The 18,605-nt window shown below is 43.8% G+C and overlaps 1 protein-coding gene across 5 annotated transcripts in view; it reads left to right on the forward strand.

Annotated features, from left to right (window-relative positions):
- LOC118510750 (stress-activated protein kinase JNK) overlaps positions 1 to 18,605 on the forward strand; it is a 61,059-nt gene that overhangs the window by 9,341 nt on the left and 33,113 nt on the right. For all 5 annotated transcript variants that reach the window (XM_036052989.1, XM_036052991.1, XM_036052993.1 and 2 more), the window contains exon 3: positions 14,550 to 14,640. The gene's annotated coding sequence lies outside the window, so the exon portion shown is untranslated. The remainder of the gene's footprint in view (positions 1 to 14,549; positions 14,641 to 18,605) is intronic.

Below are 18,605 nucleotides of genomic sequence, written 5' to 3' on the forward strand. Positions count from 1 at the left end.
TGAGAGTGGTTACGGCGAGCTACTTCCCACCCATATCCTTCGGGGGTGTTTTCTCTTATCCTTCCCTTTTTTTTGCCGATAGCGTGTCCTTTGGGAAGTCTGCTGGGTGGTGTAAGTATGGTTACACTTGCGTGCGTTTTTTTTTCGCTATGAGTGCTGAACTCATCACCATGCTCGCTCTCTCTCTCTGATATCTGGTCGTAATTTTCTGCATATTTAAACAAATTGGAATTAAGCACAGCAACCGAGAGGCATAATTCGCCAACGGTGGAACTAAACTACACAACTGCTGGCAGTTTTTTTTTTTTGTCGGGCGACGATCTGCGCTGTGCCACGTCTTATCATCATGAAAACGTGCCCAAGGGCTCTCATGTCAGCGGAAGACCGCCGGAGCAAAAATACGCAACCAACGAAGCTATCGTGAGCTAAAAATCGTAATCTAATCCCTTTTCGCCATTACTGAACTGTTATGGAAACGAGCAGTGGCGGTACAAATCTTGCGGCAGCGAGTCGAAGAGCGCCCACAAATAATGTCCTGGCCTGTTGGTCTGGTTTTCTTTTTCGGGAGGACGTCTGGAGAAGCAAGATTGCCCATTGGCGTTGGCGCGTTTCCCCCGGATCCTGCCGAAGGGGTCTGGAGGGGTCTGGGAGTAATTAAAATCAGATTGAAAGTCGCTGATTAGAGCCCGTAATTGCCGTGTCTGTCGCTTAGCAAGCCAATTATCTGGTTCCCGTTCTTGTGTGCGCGTGGGCCACACCAGGATCTTGATCGGCCGGGCGAAGCGGCCACCCGAACGACATGACATGAGATGTATTGTGCGAGCGACTTACTTTTGCACTGCCGTTGGCATGGTGAGATTGATCCTGTCAGCTACTTAAAAGCGTACCGACCACTTGAAACGAAACGGAAAATGTAATTATTTGGAAAGCGCGCCTCTGCTCTCTCTCTGCTAGGAATTAACAGTTTAAATCTTCTAATGGTGCCATTAATACAGTCATGCAAAGCTTGTGCAGAAGCTCAGGATAAAGAACCGGGATATCATGACCAAAAATGCCTCTCAGAATATGGAGCATGTAAATAGCTAATTTTGTCATGCTAATTGCATACATTTAGGCGCTTTACATAATCTTTTCGCGTGCCGCGCCTAAAGCTATGCAATTCTCGTAGCCAAAAAGGATTAAAACGTGCAATTTTCTTCTCTTGCGAGCATGATGCAAATTAGATTTTTGGGGAAGCAAAAACAAGAAAATTACCCCAATAAAAATGAAATATGTTTCCCCCAATCGGACCTCTCTCTCTCTCTGTCTTGCGCACCGTCACGACGTGGACGAAGGCGACGAAAAAATGAGGTTTCCTTTCTACAAATACTATTTTATCGCGGCTAATTAAACGCGCTAACTGTAGGAAAGATTTGCTCATTTGCGTTCGTTTCAAATGCCGGAAAAAATCCCTCCCGTAGTAGACTTGGAGTTTTTGTGTGGCGTGGGCTTTTTTTTTGCCCAATTTTATTATGACTATTGTTGTTCATCCATCACCGTGGCCCGGAATGTGGCGTGACGGTGGTGGAATAAAGGCATAAAACGATGGATTCACAACCTGATAAGACTAGTTCTTCTATCTCTGTCTCATTAGCTGGCTGATAATTGGGGCAGCAGCGGCGGGCGAGAATGAATGGAGCAGGAGCCTTGATTAATTAATGCCGACTATTCGGCTGCTAGAAAGGAGCTTTACTTCCGTCAAAAAATATGTAGCTACATTTATCACGACCATGGACGGAATAGGACATACACAAAAAAAGTCCTTCAAAAACACAGATTCTTTCCTTCGTTACGGGAGACTAAAGATATGGATATAAATTGACGGAAAACAGGACAACGGCGAATGGCAGGGAAGCGAGACAGGCCAAACGACGGTTACTAAAAATAGCAACGCAGGAAAGCGTAACGCCCGTTGATTTGAATCGTCATCTGCAAATATCCTACAAAACTCAGCGTCAAACTGGCTGATGGAATCGTTTTTGTCCCGCCGTCTTGTGCCTTACGTCTCCCAATGCTCCACTTTTCCCGAGCAGAGCCAGTTGTCCTCGCGCTGGAGCGAACTTTCGTAACACATTTACACCGCCGAAACGTCGTCACACAGACAAGGAAAAAAAAACGGGGGACTCAGGCATCATTGACGGTGTTACGGGAAGTTTATGATGGTCTAAACTGTCCTCTCCTGGCAGAGCCACATCCACCGGCTAGTAGGTGTTATATCCTTTCGGCTTTTGTCTTTTCGCATTTGGCTGGAAGTTGGGAATCGCTGCTAGGCCCCGGTTTCTTGAAAACAGTGGGGGAGACATTTTATAGTGGGTCCCTTAATGGTAGTCGGGCAGAATTCCAGTCGCCCTGTTGTGTTCTTCTCGCTAGTCGATAGAATTTGTATTGCGCATGTCATGTTTTTGTGCGAACGGCAATGATTCGGCATTTTGGTTGGTTCTACCATTCGCTAGGTTCTACCGTCCGTGGAACTGTGGACCTTTTTCGATGGCGCCGCTCACTTGATGCGAGTGTGTGTGTGTGTGTAATGTTCCAAAAAAAATTAATTTGATTTCGTCACAGGAAACAAAAAATCTTTTCTTTAAGCGCTGATGTGGGTTTTTCGGAATAACTCCTTTGGGGGATTGCATTTATGGGCAATTTTTATTATGCATGAGATACTGATCTGCGCTGTAAGGAGGAAAAACACAAGCACAAGCTTTACATTGTTTCACTGTAAAGTCATAAAATGTTGTTGAAGGGAAAAGAAATAGAAGAAGATTCGATTTCATATTCATTCAATCCCTGAGGCTCATACTTCCTTTTCCTGATGAATGAATTCGGCCATTAAATATTGATCGATACGTACCAGGGGAGTTACCAGCGATTTTCTAGTCCTATCTATTTCTCTTCGCGAATTCATTCATTCCCCACTTACCACCAGTTCATATAGAACCGATTAAAACGGCGTTCCTTTGTTCACAGCAACAACCGAAACATGTCTAATTATGGAGCGGAGGTTTTTCGATTTGAACCCCGAAATCAGCTCACCCCTCGCCTGGTATCAGTTTTAATGCATCACCCCCTTAATACCTTCACCATATGTTACTGTCAACGGCAGCTTTTCGCGTGTCTTTAGCTGCTTTGCTAAATTATTCCGCAATTAATACAGCCAGTAATCCCATTTTGTATGCAGCACTTAAATCGAATCCCTGGCGTGTGTGTGTGTCTGAATGGCGGGCAGGCAGATAGAATTCTCGATAGAGCCTCGGTAGTAGCGTATCACGACGGGGTACAGCGTCTCTCACCGCCGCTAGACATTTCTAATGTTGGGCGTCTCGTGTTCCCAGGTTCTCCGTCTCTTGGCCTCCACCATCCCGCACCAACCCAAAACGGCGGCTAATATTTGTCCAATAAATTAAGCCAAGGAGATAAGGATGACGAACCCCGTCCGATGGCGGTGTTTTTGTACTGACCACCATTGAACAACTGTTTGTTGTGTACTTTGAGCCCACCGCCGCACCAAACACCGACCATCACCGCGGTCGCTTTTTATCGCAAAGCAATGTTTTGCAGGGTTTTAGGGGGCTGGCAGGCAAATGTTTGGTGAGTTGAATCACTAAACCAATCAGATGAACCTTAAATAGGGGGTTTCACTAGGATCTTTGGTTTACATCCAGTTGCATTATTTTATTCTATACTTTCAATATTCAGGAATTGAAAAGAATGAAATTCGCAAACTGGAGATATGATTTGAAATTTCGAATATATCCTCAAATCATGCATCGAAATATTTGTTTAATTGTGTAAATATTTGTTTGATTGTGTAAACAGGCAATAAATGTGTACAATATTATTTATTCTGTAGCAGTGGGCTTATTAACTTGACGAATAGTTAGTGGAATCAAAATCAAAAATCAAATCAAAATGTCAAAAGGTCTATGAAGATAGACCTGGTCATGTCTTCTAGATGTCCTCTTCCCTTGAGCAGGCCAAGAAGAAAAAAAAGATTCCAAGAAAAAAAGCGAATTTAATTGCAAATGTGTGAAATCGAACACTACGAATATTTGTGTGAAAAATATGCTAAAACACTTAACTGAAACACACCACCCTTTAAAAAATGCGAAAATATGAAAACTGAGTGTTTTACCTAAAAAACTAACAAAAAAAAACAGTTGTTTTAAAAACAACTTCTTGGTTTGTTGCAACGATCATTGATACCCCCGACCGGTTTAGTGCTTTCAGCTGTCAATCCAATTTACAGGCCTTTCTGGTGGACGTATCATCGCCATCGCCTCATCTCAACTAAGACTTATCACGTTTCCTCTATCAATATGAAAGGCCGAAAAGCACTTTACAATATTGGGGTATATCTATAATAAAGTATGAATAAATCGCTTGTCAATAGTTGTTATCTGCCATTACTGGCAACTGTATGGAGGATGTAATCAAACCGCTTATTTTAACAGACAAATTTAAACCATTGAAGAACTCCTTGAAAATAATATCCAGAGAAATGAAGTATCCCTTAAATACCGAAAAACTCCTGAAAAGAGAAGAAATCAATAATTCTGTTCATAATTTTAAAAACGATTCGTAAAACCCTGCAATATCCACCCAGCCAAACCGAGCGCATGTCCTGCCGTGCAATGCGGTGTGTTGTTGTTTGCAGAATTGATCCCTCCTTAAATGAACGTTAGGGTACCGATATCTATCGCCAATTGTTTCCGGTAGCCGTTTGTTGTGTACCTTTTCCACGGTGAACTTAATCGCTCTGGCAGTCACAGCCACAGCCACACACGCTGTCTGTGAAACTTTATCGGTGAACTCTGTCGGACTGTTTTCTAAGCACGCTAAGAGCTATGTGTTGTTACTGTCGCTTGTCAGCAAATTTATATCCTTCACAAATGTCGGCTACAGTCTGCGAGACCGGCTAGAGGCGGGTGCCCGCTACTCTACTGCAGAAATGGTGACCGGAAATGTGGAATTGAATTTGCTAATTTATTCATAAATTCAATCGCACGCATTCTCCCAACAGAGCACCAAGGGAAAGGACAAAAATATGTCCGTCCCCAGTTTCGAGGGCGCCTTGTATGTGTGCGTTTGTTGTGAGCGAAGTGCCAGCATGGAATTGTGGGCAGTTGTCTAAACATTGATGTTCGTCTGTAGTCTGTGGCGTGGTCCGTCCGCTGACCATTCAATGCGATTAATGGAGGAAAATTCGGAAAAGCAGTGGCAAGAGATATCCAGCCCACTCGGTTCCGTTCAGCGAGCTTGTGTTTGAACAATCTGTCTTTTCCCATCACGTTCCGAATGGTGTAAACGGCTTGCGGCACTTCCGTTCGATGCTTTTTCTGCAGAGATGGAGAACAACTCCCTGTCCACGCTGTCTCTCTCTCTCTCTCTCTCTCTCTCTCTCTCTCTCCCCCTAGCCGATAGCAATCCGATCTAATTCAAGGCTGACACTTTTCACAATCAAATCGGCATGTAATCGGCAACGCCGGATTCACATCGAGAATGCAGAGTGAGGAGAAGTCACTGCTTTGCGTTGAATAGAAAATGCCGAACTCTGGTGCTTCCGTTCGCGTTGCAATTTAAATTTATATTCGAACACGTTCGGTACGTGTGGCGTTTACGCGTTTCGCCGACAGAGATAGAGAGGACGCACGGGCGAAAAGCTTCGGCTAATTCCTTGCGTGAAGAGTCTGGTACGGATGGGGCTGAAAACCGTTCTCTGCGATTTTGTGTGGCTGTTGGAACAAGTGTATTGAACAAATTTTCATTCAATTGACAATTTGACTTTTCACCGTGGGGTTGGGTTAGTTGGGGGGCTTGTGGGTGAAGACAGGGAAAATATGTTTTGCTGATTGTTGACATCGGTAGTGACAATTTTCATTGCAGTTGCCTTGTGGTTTGGAGTCTCCCGATATTGGACAACTGCATGGCATGAAGGGTGCAATCGTTGGTTACGAATGCACGCTGTTCACTATTTACGAAACATTCTTTTGTGGATTCGTAATTCTATTCGACCGAGTCACACAGCGTACATTGATAGGAGGAAAATAATCGAATTGTAAATCATTTCTGGCACGGAAAATAGTATTTGTGGGATGTCATGTTAATAAATGTAAATTTGACACGAAACTTGCATAGATTTAGGCGTTTTATGACGCGGATTGCACTTTGCGACTTTGAAGCATAGTTTAGTTAAAAATTTGCTTTTCAAAAACTAAGCGCCTAGAGTTAGGCAACTCACAGGACATAACTTCTAGTTTATTAATTTCTAAGAAGAAAGCTGTCAATTTGGAAGCCCGCTGCTTGCATATTTGTATTACGAAGGAGATAATAAGTTTTTCAGAATAGATTTCCAGAACAGTTTCCCTCAAAATAGTTTACTTTTTCCTTTTTCTTCGAGTCGGATCTGCCAAAAATTGTTTTATGAACTTTTTCTTCGAGTCGGATCTACCAAAAATTGTTTTCTGAACAAGAAAATACGAGGAAAATAATCGATTCGAAATTGTATTCTATTTGAAAGGTATTTCGGGATACTTCACTTCGTAAAACATATCTACTAGTTCGAAATTAAATTAAAACCATGTTCAAGTCACATTGTTAGGCGAGAGTGGAAACTCTCCTTGTTACTTCGGTTCCGATCATTTTGTAATAAAATTTGCATTGGTTTAGGCGTTTCTTGTCGTGGATTACAGTATGCACAGGATTCTTAAAGATAATTGATAAATAATTTATTCGAAAAGTAAACGCCTACATGTAGGCAACAAAATTTCGAAATTACTTGTAAATACTGCCTGTTCATGGCTTTCATTCAAAGGCTTTCATGAAGCTGTCATATATGTCTATTGAAAAGGGAAAATTCGTAAAGATAATGTTTATGAAACAGTTTGCGCTAAAAGTGGTATTTTCCGACTCGGTTTCCGAGGAAAGTAATTAAATTTTAAGGATTTTTTAGCATTTTGAATAATAATTCTGGGATGTCAAGTCAAGCAAGGCAACCTTGTTTTAAAATTTGCATAGGTTTAGGCGTTTGTGACTGGGATGGTTTATCCACTAGAATAAGCAATTTCAAACATCCAGTGCCTAAAATTAGGCCACATTTCATATTTGAATTAGTAGGGATGCTGTCGATGTTCTATTACTCTAGTGAACTCGAAAATTAGTTGAAGGAATCCTTTAAAACGCTACTCTTTGTCCCTCAAAAGAGGAACAATGTCTTTTTAATAAAAATACCCCTTTTCTTCACATGATTGGTTTCGAACCCCCCCCCCCCCCCCTTTTATGTGTGTGTCTGTGTGCCCTGGTTAAAACAATCTCGATGCTCTACGGTTCGATGAAGCAATAAGATCGCTCAACATATTACAACACACTTGTTTGATTTATTTCTCTACGACTCCTCCGTCGTCGATGTGTATCGCAGGTTTGAAGCGCCACATCCTTTCGGTGACTAGTCCCCGGTAGCTATTTACATGCTCTCAAAGCAGCATCAGTTATAGCAGCGTAGCACGGCGTGTCATGCATCCGGCTGTTTCATCTTTCGCACATCACGTCCCGGAAACGTGGAAGAAAGTGAGCGCACCCCACCGTATTATACTTCTTCAAAGAAACACCATTTTAGACCGTAATATCTTCAAGGGCTTAAGTGAAAGGATACGCCCCCGAAAGGATGAACGATGCGCGTGGTGAAAAGTGTGCGAGTAGTAGTCGACCGTCACCAGATGCCAACACGCACTCACGCGCGCTCTCTCTCGTCTAGCGGTGTATCCTCACGGTGTTCAGCCCTCAGTGTGGAGGGCTCGGTTGGGGATTTTGCTTTCTTTTTTTTGGGCCGGCTTCAGCGAACAATGTGGGATGAGAGCTCAGTAAAGTTGGGAAAAATTATCTTAGTCACGTACCGCGGACAGTCACACGCGCGTGCTGCTACCCACTTCATTGCCGCCTCTGTGTGTGTATGCCCCGAAGCAGCTGGAGCAGCAGAAGTTCGTTTCGTAGAACCACACTCTACGGTGGGAAGAGATTTGCGGTGGCTAGAAGCGAGGAACCGTGGCTTCCTCCAAGTTCTTCGGTTTTCCCCGGCTGCCTATTGAATTTTCCAATAATATTCCAATCGATACTTCATGAGTTATGAGGTGCTTCCAAACATCGTTTATTTCTATGGGGAAAGGTTCTTCTTCTATTTTTTTTGTGCTTCCAAAGTCAGTCGTCCTTAGCCATGCCGAATCCAGAGCAGCTTGTAGGAGGGGGGGCCCGGTTTTATATGTCCATCGATTCGTTGTGTCCTCGTTTTAAGCTGCAGCAAAGTGGATTGCGAAGGAAAGCCAAACAAGCTGTTCTGGATAACGTCCGTGGATTCTTTTGACACACAATGCTGCATACGAAGCCACTCAGCTTTATTTCGTATCGAAGTCCTGACGCGCACACATCCAGGGAAAAGCTCTTATTATTGATGAGCTTGTTCGTTTGCGCACAAAAAAAAGCACAATTTATTTACCTAACGAGAAGTGGCCATACATCAGTATTTTTTCCCGGGAAAATCATTTTATTACAGTTTGTAACAAAGAGAAAAACAAACTTCCGATCCCGGAGCTCTCCAGGAACGCGCTTTTTAATTATCTTAATTGTCGATTGTGAGGCGCCCCGAGCTTCACCGTTTTCAATTCCCATCCCTTGATATATTATGGGGAAAATTGTTCCTCAGGCGCCCAGCCACGGGAAACTCGAACACAATCAAACAAATGGAAAATAGTTTTGCGTAATTGCTCCGCCCGTGTGCACTATCAGCTAGCGCAGGTGCATCGATTGCTCGAATCTCGTTATTGAACGGCTAAACTGTGGAGCGCTCCGAGAAGAGTGTTTAATTTCATTAAAAGTATTTTCATCTTTCAAGACTCGCGACTGCTCTTATTGCCAACTCGCGGAGAGGGAAACGGGGTTCGAGGAAAATCGATGCCGAGAATTATATCCTTCCCAATGTCAACATTTTCTGTTGGTCTTTATTGGTCGTGTTTTCCACAGGAACCACACACCTAGTCTCCGGAGACAGGAAATGGTGAGTTTCCCGCTCGGGTGTGTGTGAAGGTGTTATTTTTATCCGAAGGTTTATTTTCCACTCTATTGATCAGTTGCTTTTGCTCCCTTTTGTCGGAGTTACTGTGCAGCTGTTGTGCTCCTGTGGAATGTGGGAATGATGCTCATAATATGTTTCCTCCGCCTTTCCGCCTGCTTCATTTTTCCGAGGGTGGGTTTTCCACGGTGCCTCGGTTATGCCCGAAACGCCTGCGTACCAGCTAAATACATTCCTTACACGCTGGCTGAAGGAAAACACCATTTTTCACATTCATCTTTTTATTCGCTGCCAGTGTCGAGCCTAGCGCACAGGCGTAAGGGCGGTTATTGGAGTGTGTGTGTGTGAGCGTCATTTGAATTCGTCGAAATGTACGTACCACCAGAAAAAGCACAAGCGTTTTTCGTTTTTAAATTTGACTACAATTTTCCTTTTACATTGGGCACGAGTTTCCAGCCCACAAATACACCACCACCACCCTTCTGAAGGAGATTTATTTTTCTGTTTTGTTTGTTTGTTTATTTTTTGGCAACAACTCACTCAGAGTGGCTTCGTTTGTGTTAGCAGTAGAACTTTTTTTTCTGGTGGAAAATTGTAGCAACGATGGCGCGTGTTTGGCTCTATTTTTCACCTCCTAAAATTACAAAATCATCCCTATGCCTCAACAGAAACAAACCAAATTGGAGAACGGTTTGCCCCAGGACACGATCAGCTTTTTTTGTCGGAAACAGAAAGCAATGTGGGGCTGTGTGTGTGTGGCTGCAGTCAGCCCTCAGCCCACGATGTCACAATAAATTCTGTCCCTTAACAACGCACACGAGCTAACGTTCTGGAGCCTATTCCAAGTGGGTTTTCTTCTTGCATTCATTCAAAGGCCATAGTAATCGGAGGTTGTTATTGTAGCTGCTGACGCTACGAGGCGTTCGTGTTCTGGGTGAAATATTTAAGACTTTTTTCCACTCGACACTGTACAATACACGAGAAGGGGAAAAAAAGTTAGGAAAAACACTCACACACATACGTACAAATGAAAAAGAGGGAAAAAGGGAGTAAACAGACTGCGCTGCTGCGTGTCGAGGGAAGTTGTGCACAATTTGGCGCAGTTAAGTGGATGAAGCACTGTGGGTGTTGTCGTTGTGCCTGTTGAAGAAGAAGTACGGTGCACCTTTGGCTCGTGTTTCGAGTTGATTGTGAACAACACCGAGGGAACTGGTGCTCGTTTTTCCAGATTTTTAAGGAGTGTCCTTTTCCACTCGGCGGTGTGTTACGAAACGCAGGCCAACGCATTCTCGCCACATGATGCAAACACATTATCGGATGGATTGTTTTTTGTTTTTTGCCACAGTCCCTCGCAGTCGGCCTACTTGTCACCCGAACCGGTAACGTTGTCATTGACGTTTTTCCTGCAAACAATTTCACAACTTCCAAGTGCCGTGTGTGTGTCGGAAGGGAAGGATGAACGTTTGATAGATCGTTCTTTGAATCGGGAGGAACCACAAACACAGCCAAACAACAAACAGCTGAAGGGGGGAAAAAGTGAAAAGAATTTCAATTAAAAGACAATGTTTGCTCTTTGGTGCGATGGGTGTGTGTGTGGAAGAGAGACTGGGTAGTTGATTTGCATCGACCGCAAAAAGTTAAGTGCCGTTAGATGTACTCAATTACCGATTCGAAGGGTAAGAATGGCGAGAAAAGAAGTTGAAAGCTGTAGGTTGTGAGGCTTTAATTAAAAGACAGATAAAAAAGAGTTCGACAAGAAAAAGAAAGAGTAAAAGGAGGACTTTAAGAGACCAAAATTTAATTATCTTTTATTGAGTTGAATAAATTACATATAAACTTATCAACAAAATTTTAAACAAAACGAATATAAATAAACGTAAAAAATGTAAATTGAATAAACGAGAAAAGTAAAATAAAGCGCTCTAACCGTTTTTGGTACCAGATTTGCATACATTTAGGCGTTTTTCATCGGTGCATTGCATAGATTGTGGTATGTTTTTTTCTGTTGGAATTTAGGTCATCAACTTTCGCATTTCCAGAAGTCAAAAATCAAAATAAATAAGAAAGAGACTAACATCAAACAACTATGTCACTTTTGCCTAGTAAATTGCATATCTTCAGGCGCAATGTATCTTGCGTGCGTTTGAAGCTGGTTTATATTTTTAATAGAGTTAATATTCACCATAACAGATAAATAAATAACATCTTTGAATTTGATAATAGATAAGTTATGGTGGTGGTATGCAAATGATTTGACTCAATTTTCTTATAACTTAACGAATAACTTCACGACTTTGATTCACTATTTGCTCACTGTTTGAAAGTTCAGATGTTTCTTATGCTTTTGTCCTTCCTTGAATTAATTTTATCCTTAGCTTGAAAGCCTTTGCTGCGTACAGCAGGTCAAAAGCCAATAATCTAAAAATAAAACATAGTTCACCAGTTTTGCCATATAGATTGCATACCTCTTGGCGCTTTGGCGATATAGATTCCATACCTGAAGGATTTCTTTTTCAACAAAACAGTAATTGATGATAAAACAAAAACAAGTGTTGCTGCTTGGTTTGCTATTAATCAAGCAACTTCAACGCTGTTTATCGTTATCCGCACTTCCGGCAGTCATACGCGTACAAAAATATATTAGCAACACACACACAAACACAAATCTCTCAGTACCACTAATGTTGGTTGCTGTTGATGCCTCCCTTTTTTTTGTACAACGATCTCAGGCAGCGGTCAGCAATTTGTACCATTACATAAATATCCTTTTTGTACTGCTTTTCTACCCTTCCCGCATCCTGAATTCTAGCCCAAGGACCAAGCGTTTGAACTCGGGACACTTCGGGGGAAAGGTTGAAGCACGTGAGTTGCTAACTTTTTAATTGAATTCTGTGACTGCGGTGACCCGGAAAGGGGCGACACTCGGTAGAAGAGCGATAGGGACTGAAGCTTCGGCTCGAAGGAAACAGCTGACCAAATATTAGTGGGCTAAAATGGGTGGCAAGGCCAGTTTGTTCAGAGTGAGTAGAATGGGAGAGCACAAGGATAAGTACTCGCGCGCATACTGTTGTAGGTAAGAAAATAGAAAGCGACTACCCCGTCACCATAGCCACCGCCATGTCCAGTCCAGCGAGGAAGAGCTTTCCTTGGTTGCGTTGGGCATGAACGGGGCATTACATACAAATACCTGCTGGAAGCGTTTCCGTGGTTTGAATTTTCAATAAGTTTTCCCCCCCTTTTTGTGTGCTCAGTACTGCGCGAGTTTTCGTTTTTTTCCAACCGCGACCTGCTCGCATATCTCCCGGGCGCGGTCGTATCTCCTGTGTGTACGGGCTTCTTCGACCTGGACGTTCGTTCTGCGCTATAGAGTTCTAGAAGGAAAGTAATTTCTGTGTTTGAGTTGTTGGTCCGCATGTCCGCACGATACGTTAGCGTGCGTGCGTGTGTGTGTGTGTGTGTGGGTATGGGTTCAAGGAAAATAACTAAAAGGAAGGCAAGTTTCTGCGCTCGCATCCTCATGCTGCCGACCGACGAACAACTTAACTACCACGACCTGCGACGGCTGCACCTAAAATACTTCTTCGTCAGGCAAGCAAAAACGTGCCCCAGTCACGCAATGCCATATGTTTATTGAACCCTGGCTGCAGTAGAAGCAGACATTAAGGGGGGCTTCAGCAGTTTTTCTCACATCAGACGTGTTTGTCCCTTCTCGTTTTGTTTTTTGCTACCGAAGTCTCGTTGCTGGAACATGTGGACAACCTGGAGATACGGGGAAGCGAGAGTTCCATGTTGGAAAGGTTTTTATGTGCGAATTCGGTGTGGTCTAATGCCGGATAAATTCAACTTTGGCAAGTGTCGTTGAGAAAGTGTGTTGTCATAAAATGGATTTCGCAACCCAAACCTAAATATAAGCACGAGTCCCGATGGGTAGTCGTGTGTTTGGTACACGAGTTGGACTGGCCAGCATGGCATATGTGCGTCCTACAACGTTGGTCCCGCCTGTCTGAACACCGTGGAAGGAAATAATCTAATTTTCATAATTATGAGCCTATCTAATCCTTATGCTGCGGTGAGGCGACGCGACACACCACTGGCCAATGCTCAGCGTCGCTGGCGCAATTGGAAGAAGTTCATCAATTTATCATCGGATGGTAAATTTTTGATCCAAAAACACACATAACCGAAGGGGTAGAGGTACCTCACGACCATGTGCCAACACGCAAAACTAAAGTTGCTTCTTTGCTGTTGCTGTGTTGCCGTCTAGAACAATTATCGATTGCACTGCGGGACGATGTTGGACGAAGATCTGGAAACCGTGCTGGAATGGGAAAGACATTCCATTTACCGAAAACCAACTTCACCTTCGCCACTGCACATGAAATATAGATTAAGTCGTCGTGTGAGGTACCCATAGGACGACGCCAGCCTTAATCGAAAATAATGGCACAAGATGTGTGGCGGTGGTTGCCCTGAGGCTTCTGGAGCCGTCCTCAATTTTTCTTTTGAAAACAAGACACCTACACACACCCACCTAGGGCTGCCAAAAAACTTTCCAATTCCAACATCCCTGGATCCCGACCGAGGGCGCCCGCGCTAGGATCCCGGTGGGTGGGACCCGTTTCTTGGAAGGTAATCGACTAAACTTCCCACATATCTTCGGAAACGCGCCAAACGGGACAACATGCGACAACTTGACCTCTAAAGCGTTCGGAATATGTACCTTGGGCGACGGTAGCAAACACGGAATACCGCGCTATTGGTTTAATAACGTGCTGCTTAATAATTCAAGCCCAAATCAAACTTCACTGCCTAGGAGCGGTCGGCGAACTCTACTGGTAAGGACTGGTGGGACCCTTGTCGTTTCGTGAAGTTTTCCACGTGAATAGTTTAATCGTGGCAAGCATCGCAAAAGCGTGTGCTTCTCCTATCCAAATATCCAGCATGTCTAGTGGCAGCCCGTTTTTCGATGGCTTGGATCAGATTAAACTGGTTATAGAGACCGCACGCGGCAACTTTCGCCGAACTCTTACGAAAATCTGGATATGGATTTTGGACGGGGAAGGGTCCCGTAAGTACTCAAACCCAGCAGCAGCAAAGCGCGTACTGGAGCGTGGTGGAAGTTTTACGCTGACGACTCGCTAGTCGTCGTCCGCCCAGGGTTCTCCGGCTTTTGCTTATCAGGGGTGGCAATCAAAAATTATATCGCTTTTCCCTCGTCCAAAACTATCGTCGTGGAGGTAAACTTTCCTTGCGCTTGCGGGAACGATAAATTTAGTCTGGCAGAATTTAAACCTCGAAAGAAAATGAAAGGGGAACTGGCATTAAACATGCAACTTCACGGTGGTTCCTTGGAGAAATCCCAACATCTTGACGAAAGGTTTTTTTTTGGCTGTCCTCCGCGTAGCTAATGTAGCTTTAATACAATTTTCCTTCTTCTCGTTGGGTTTCGTTACAGATCGTTAGCTGCTACTGCTGTTGCTGCTACTGCTCCAGCAAGACTCCCCATCACACTCAATCAACGGATTTCGGATCATTCTTTGAGACAGGTTAGTGACGGTGAACTTTATGAATAGACCAACAGCTCGCGGAAGCGAGAGTTGATTGCTTAATTACTTAATTCCTGATGAAATGGAAAATCAGCCCGAAGAGTCTCAGGAAGTCAGGAAGAACACAGAGCATTCATTTGTCGTCTATTGACGTCGATCTGTTTGACCCCCGGTACGGGTTGTCCACGGACAGAAAAGTTTCAGGAAAAAGGTATTCATTCCGCTGTCAAATTAGTCACCTTTTTTGCTCGGACATCCCGGACAGTTCTTGGATCTCGTCAGTCTCTTCAGTGGGGAATGGAGAGCTTCATTGCGGCGAAGAGACGCCAATTCCCATCCCTATCAATTTCGCGCCTGATGAGCATTTAATTTGAAGCCAAACTAATTTATGCGACTTTTCACACCTCACAAATCGCAGTTTGATGGAGTTGCTGGGTGTTCTTGATTTTGGTCCCGCAGTTGGGAAGCTCTTTGTTCTCCGGTTTAATTTAATCAAGCAGCAAGGCACGTCATCGGTCGAGAGTGATTGATAATCCGATATTCCGATCTCTGGCCTGGTATACACGGGAGGGAAATTAGCAGTTCTTGAGAAACAATCGTCTAATAGGGCGTGCTGGTTACCTTCGAGAAACGAAAAGAAAATGGGCATCAAAAAATTATACATTCAAAAACTCCTCCTCCTCCCTAGAGAGAACGAGCACTGGTTTCACTCGGTGTACTGTGTCCTCCATTTTCCCCGAAACGGACCGCGGAACATTGTCGCGTGCTTGGTGCGGATTAGAAAAATCGATAACTCAAATCCCCAACAACTCACAAACCGTTTCAACGCGCCCAACTGGTGAGCCGTGGTTGAGCATGCTTACCCCCGCCGTATTCTGCTGCGGGATTTGTCGGGAAAGTCAGCCAACTTTTTGAAGCTTTTCTCGCGCGATTTTTGGTCGACAAAACCTCACTGCTTGTGATTGTAAATCGGTCGACTGTGGCTGGTCACAGCTGTTCTTGGTCGGTAGGCTTTCTAATATTTTGTCTAACCATCATGGTCGTCCATTAAATTATCTCCCACTGCGGTAGAATAAAATTGAAGTTGAAATATCCTGCAGGCTCTGGGTGGAGTTCGCCATTAAGGGGGAAGTCTTCCGTTAGGTGTGCTCTCTCGGCTGTGACGTTGCAACCATTAATCAAACCTAAACCACAACCCAACACCAAAAACCCGGCCATCCGTTTCTGGAAACGCGTGGAAAAGTCCTGACGACAGAGAGGCGCACGATGACGACTTCTTAACGAACCCAATTACACGGCCAGCAGCAGATAGGTGACACTCTCACTTTCTCTGTTTCGCGTCTCGCCGCGAGTCAAAGCTGGTGCCACTAAGGGTGTCGTCAATCGACGATACATATTTCACAACAACCAAGTTCGCGTCTAATGGCCCGCACCTCGCAAATTGGTCCACACCACCCGGCCTTGGTACGGTGGGTCCTTGTCAACGCTTGCCACCATTAGAGGAGGCACATTGTGCAACACATTGAGGTTTTTGATGTAGACAGGCCTTTTTTTTCTAAGCGACGGCCAAGTGTAGTGGTGAGGGACACAAACGTAAGGTTTTTCCTCGATATTGACGGGAAAAACAATGGGCTTCAGAACGGTAGACACCGTTTTTTGCTCTGTGTGTGTTGGTTTGCAGGGAAAACTGAAGCTCAGGAAGAACAGGGAGGCAATCGTATCGATTTATGTTGGCCAACCATCATCATCATCGCACACCATACACACCACACCATCATAATCGCCCCCATTTTTTGGGGAGGTGAAAACGCAACGCCAGTCCTTAACCTACCGCGCACTCGTCGTCGTCATCCTTGGAAATCGTCCGTGACAGGTTTTGCGGTTGAGCCTTTTGTCATGTCAATTTCTGTTCGCGTTTTGTGTGTTTTTTGCTTTGACTCCACCAGAGCAAACGAGAGCAAGGTTTGGCATTGGAATTTTGCGTTTGCGGATGGATTTGCTACTTTTTATGTGACGCACATTGAACAGAACGGAGAGAGATTGGGGGAAAAAAACGCAAACAACGACGCGCCATTCATAAACGCCTGTCAGATTTTTGAGCCCAATTGGTGGAATGGTGGCGAATGCTCCACCGAACAGCAGCAGCTTTTAGCTTCTCTATTTTTAACACTTTCGTGTGTCCCTAAGCTTAGAAAGATTAAATTTTAAAAATAGCTTTTGCTTTTCTTTTCCTATGGAAATTCTTCAAACGTCAAATTGTTGTCATAAGGGATTTGCAAGTGTCTTTCGTCTTGGTTTTTTTTCTGTTTTATGTTTCTTGGTGAACTTTTTGGTGCTTCTTTTCACTGTTATTGATGATATTTTGTTTGCCAAATTCTCACTTACGAGCCCTACTGTGCGATGCTTTCAGTTTTAGAACGTGTGATCTATCTTTTTCATCTTGAATACATTCAATTCCCACGTGCGTCATTCATTTTTGCTTCATTTGTTTCCAGTTTTTATCTTTTTTTATTTGCTTGTATTCATGTTATGAGAAGCTATTTAACTTATTCTTGTATAATCTTAAAACAAGTGCAAGATCTTCTTGCATCACTAGACAGAGAGTTATTCATTTAAAATCACCAATCTCTTAGTTCCCGACCTCCTTAGGGGTCAACCGTTCACGTTCTGCACCAATCCCTTCGAGTTCATTGTTGAGCTAGTTTATGCAGCTAGACAAAATAAGTGGGTGCCATGGGAGATTATGTGAACCGATTTTGCTTTATAAGCTTTAGTGTGCTGCTGCCTCCGTCGTTCTTTCGTCCGCCTTCTCCAGCGAAGCCCATTTTCTCGATCATTGGTTCCGAGCGATATCATGTTCTATCATCGATCTGACAGATAATCGAACGTGCAGCATTTCTTTTTGGGGGGTTTTCCCATCGGTCCGATTCAGGTCCGGGTCGGTTGGTGTACCTTTCTAGCCTCTGCAGAAGGTATTTGGAGCATGAAAGTGTGGTGGTAGCTCCTTTTTGCAAATACAAAAACCATTCCCTCAAAAGCGAACTCCAAAAACACGAAAGCTTTTGTGAATGTAATTTGCATTATTTGCCGAAAACTTTACCCACCGCTCGGTATGTTTTGGAAGATGGTAAGGAAAAACTGGTGGACTTGAGTGAGTATTGTTCGGTTTTGTCTTTGAGCTGGTGAACGGGGAATTTATTTTTAGTTAGATTAGCACGTTTGGGGGGGGCTACGTAGAGAATTTGTATAGAAACGTCGGACGGATCGGATCGGGTCCTTCGCAAGGTTTATGCTCTCCGTTGGGATATAGGGAGAAGGTGAGCAGGCAAACACATAAATTGTAGCCTCCGACACACCTTATCGGAACAGACGCTGAGGTCGGCTGGTGTGATTTGTTGGCTAGAGGGTGAAGCGAAGTCTTGGGTTCCAGGGGTTATAAAATTTCGCGTTGGTTAATGTTTTGTTTCAATTTATGTGCCGTTGGTAGATTAAATGTACTGTTGCAAGATTTGTTGACTTTTGAGGAAAAAAGATATTAAATAGAAGCCTTTATACATTACAAAACGAGCTAAAAATATTTCTGCTAAATATCTGAAATAGCTTTAAGGAGTATGATTTGTCTAAGCCTTTGTCCTAGGGAAAATCCCAAGAATAAAATCGTTCCTGTACGTATCCTGAGCTTTTATCGCAAACATCGAGAGTGTGTGTGTGTATAACTGCTTCTCACATTAGAATCCATACGGAAATCCCCTCAAGCGTACTGCGATGTCTTTACAAAGTCTTCGGACAATCCCCGTACAAATAGGATTACAGAACGGGCATCCGTCTCGTTGCAACAGAGCGCACCCAGTAACTAGTACACAACCTCCCCATCTTCCGAACTGTTGTGCTCCATGCTTATTCCGCTGTCGATGCACAATATTTCTAAAAGAAGCAAAGCTGCGATCAAGCTTTAAAGATAGGAG

Source organism: Anopheles stephensi, chromosome 3 (genome assembly GCF_013141755.1).
Source record: "Anopheles stephensi strain Indian chromosome 3, UCI_ANSTEP_V1.0, whole genome shotgun sequence".
NCBI classification, from domain to species: domain Eukaryota; kingdom Metazoa; phylum Arthropoda; class Insecta; order Diptera; family Culicidae; genus Anopheles; species Anopheles stephensi.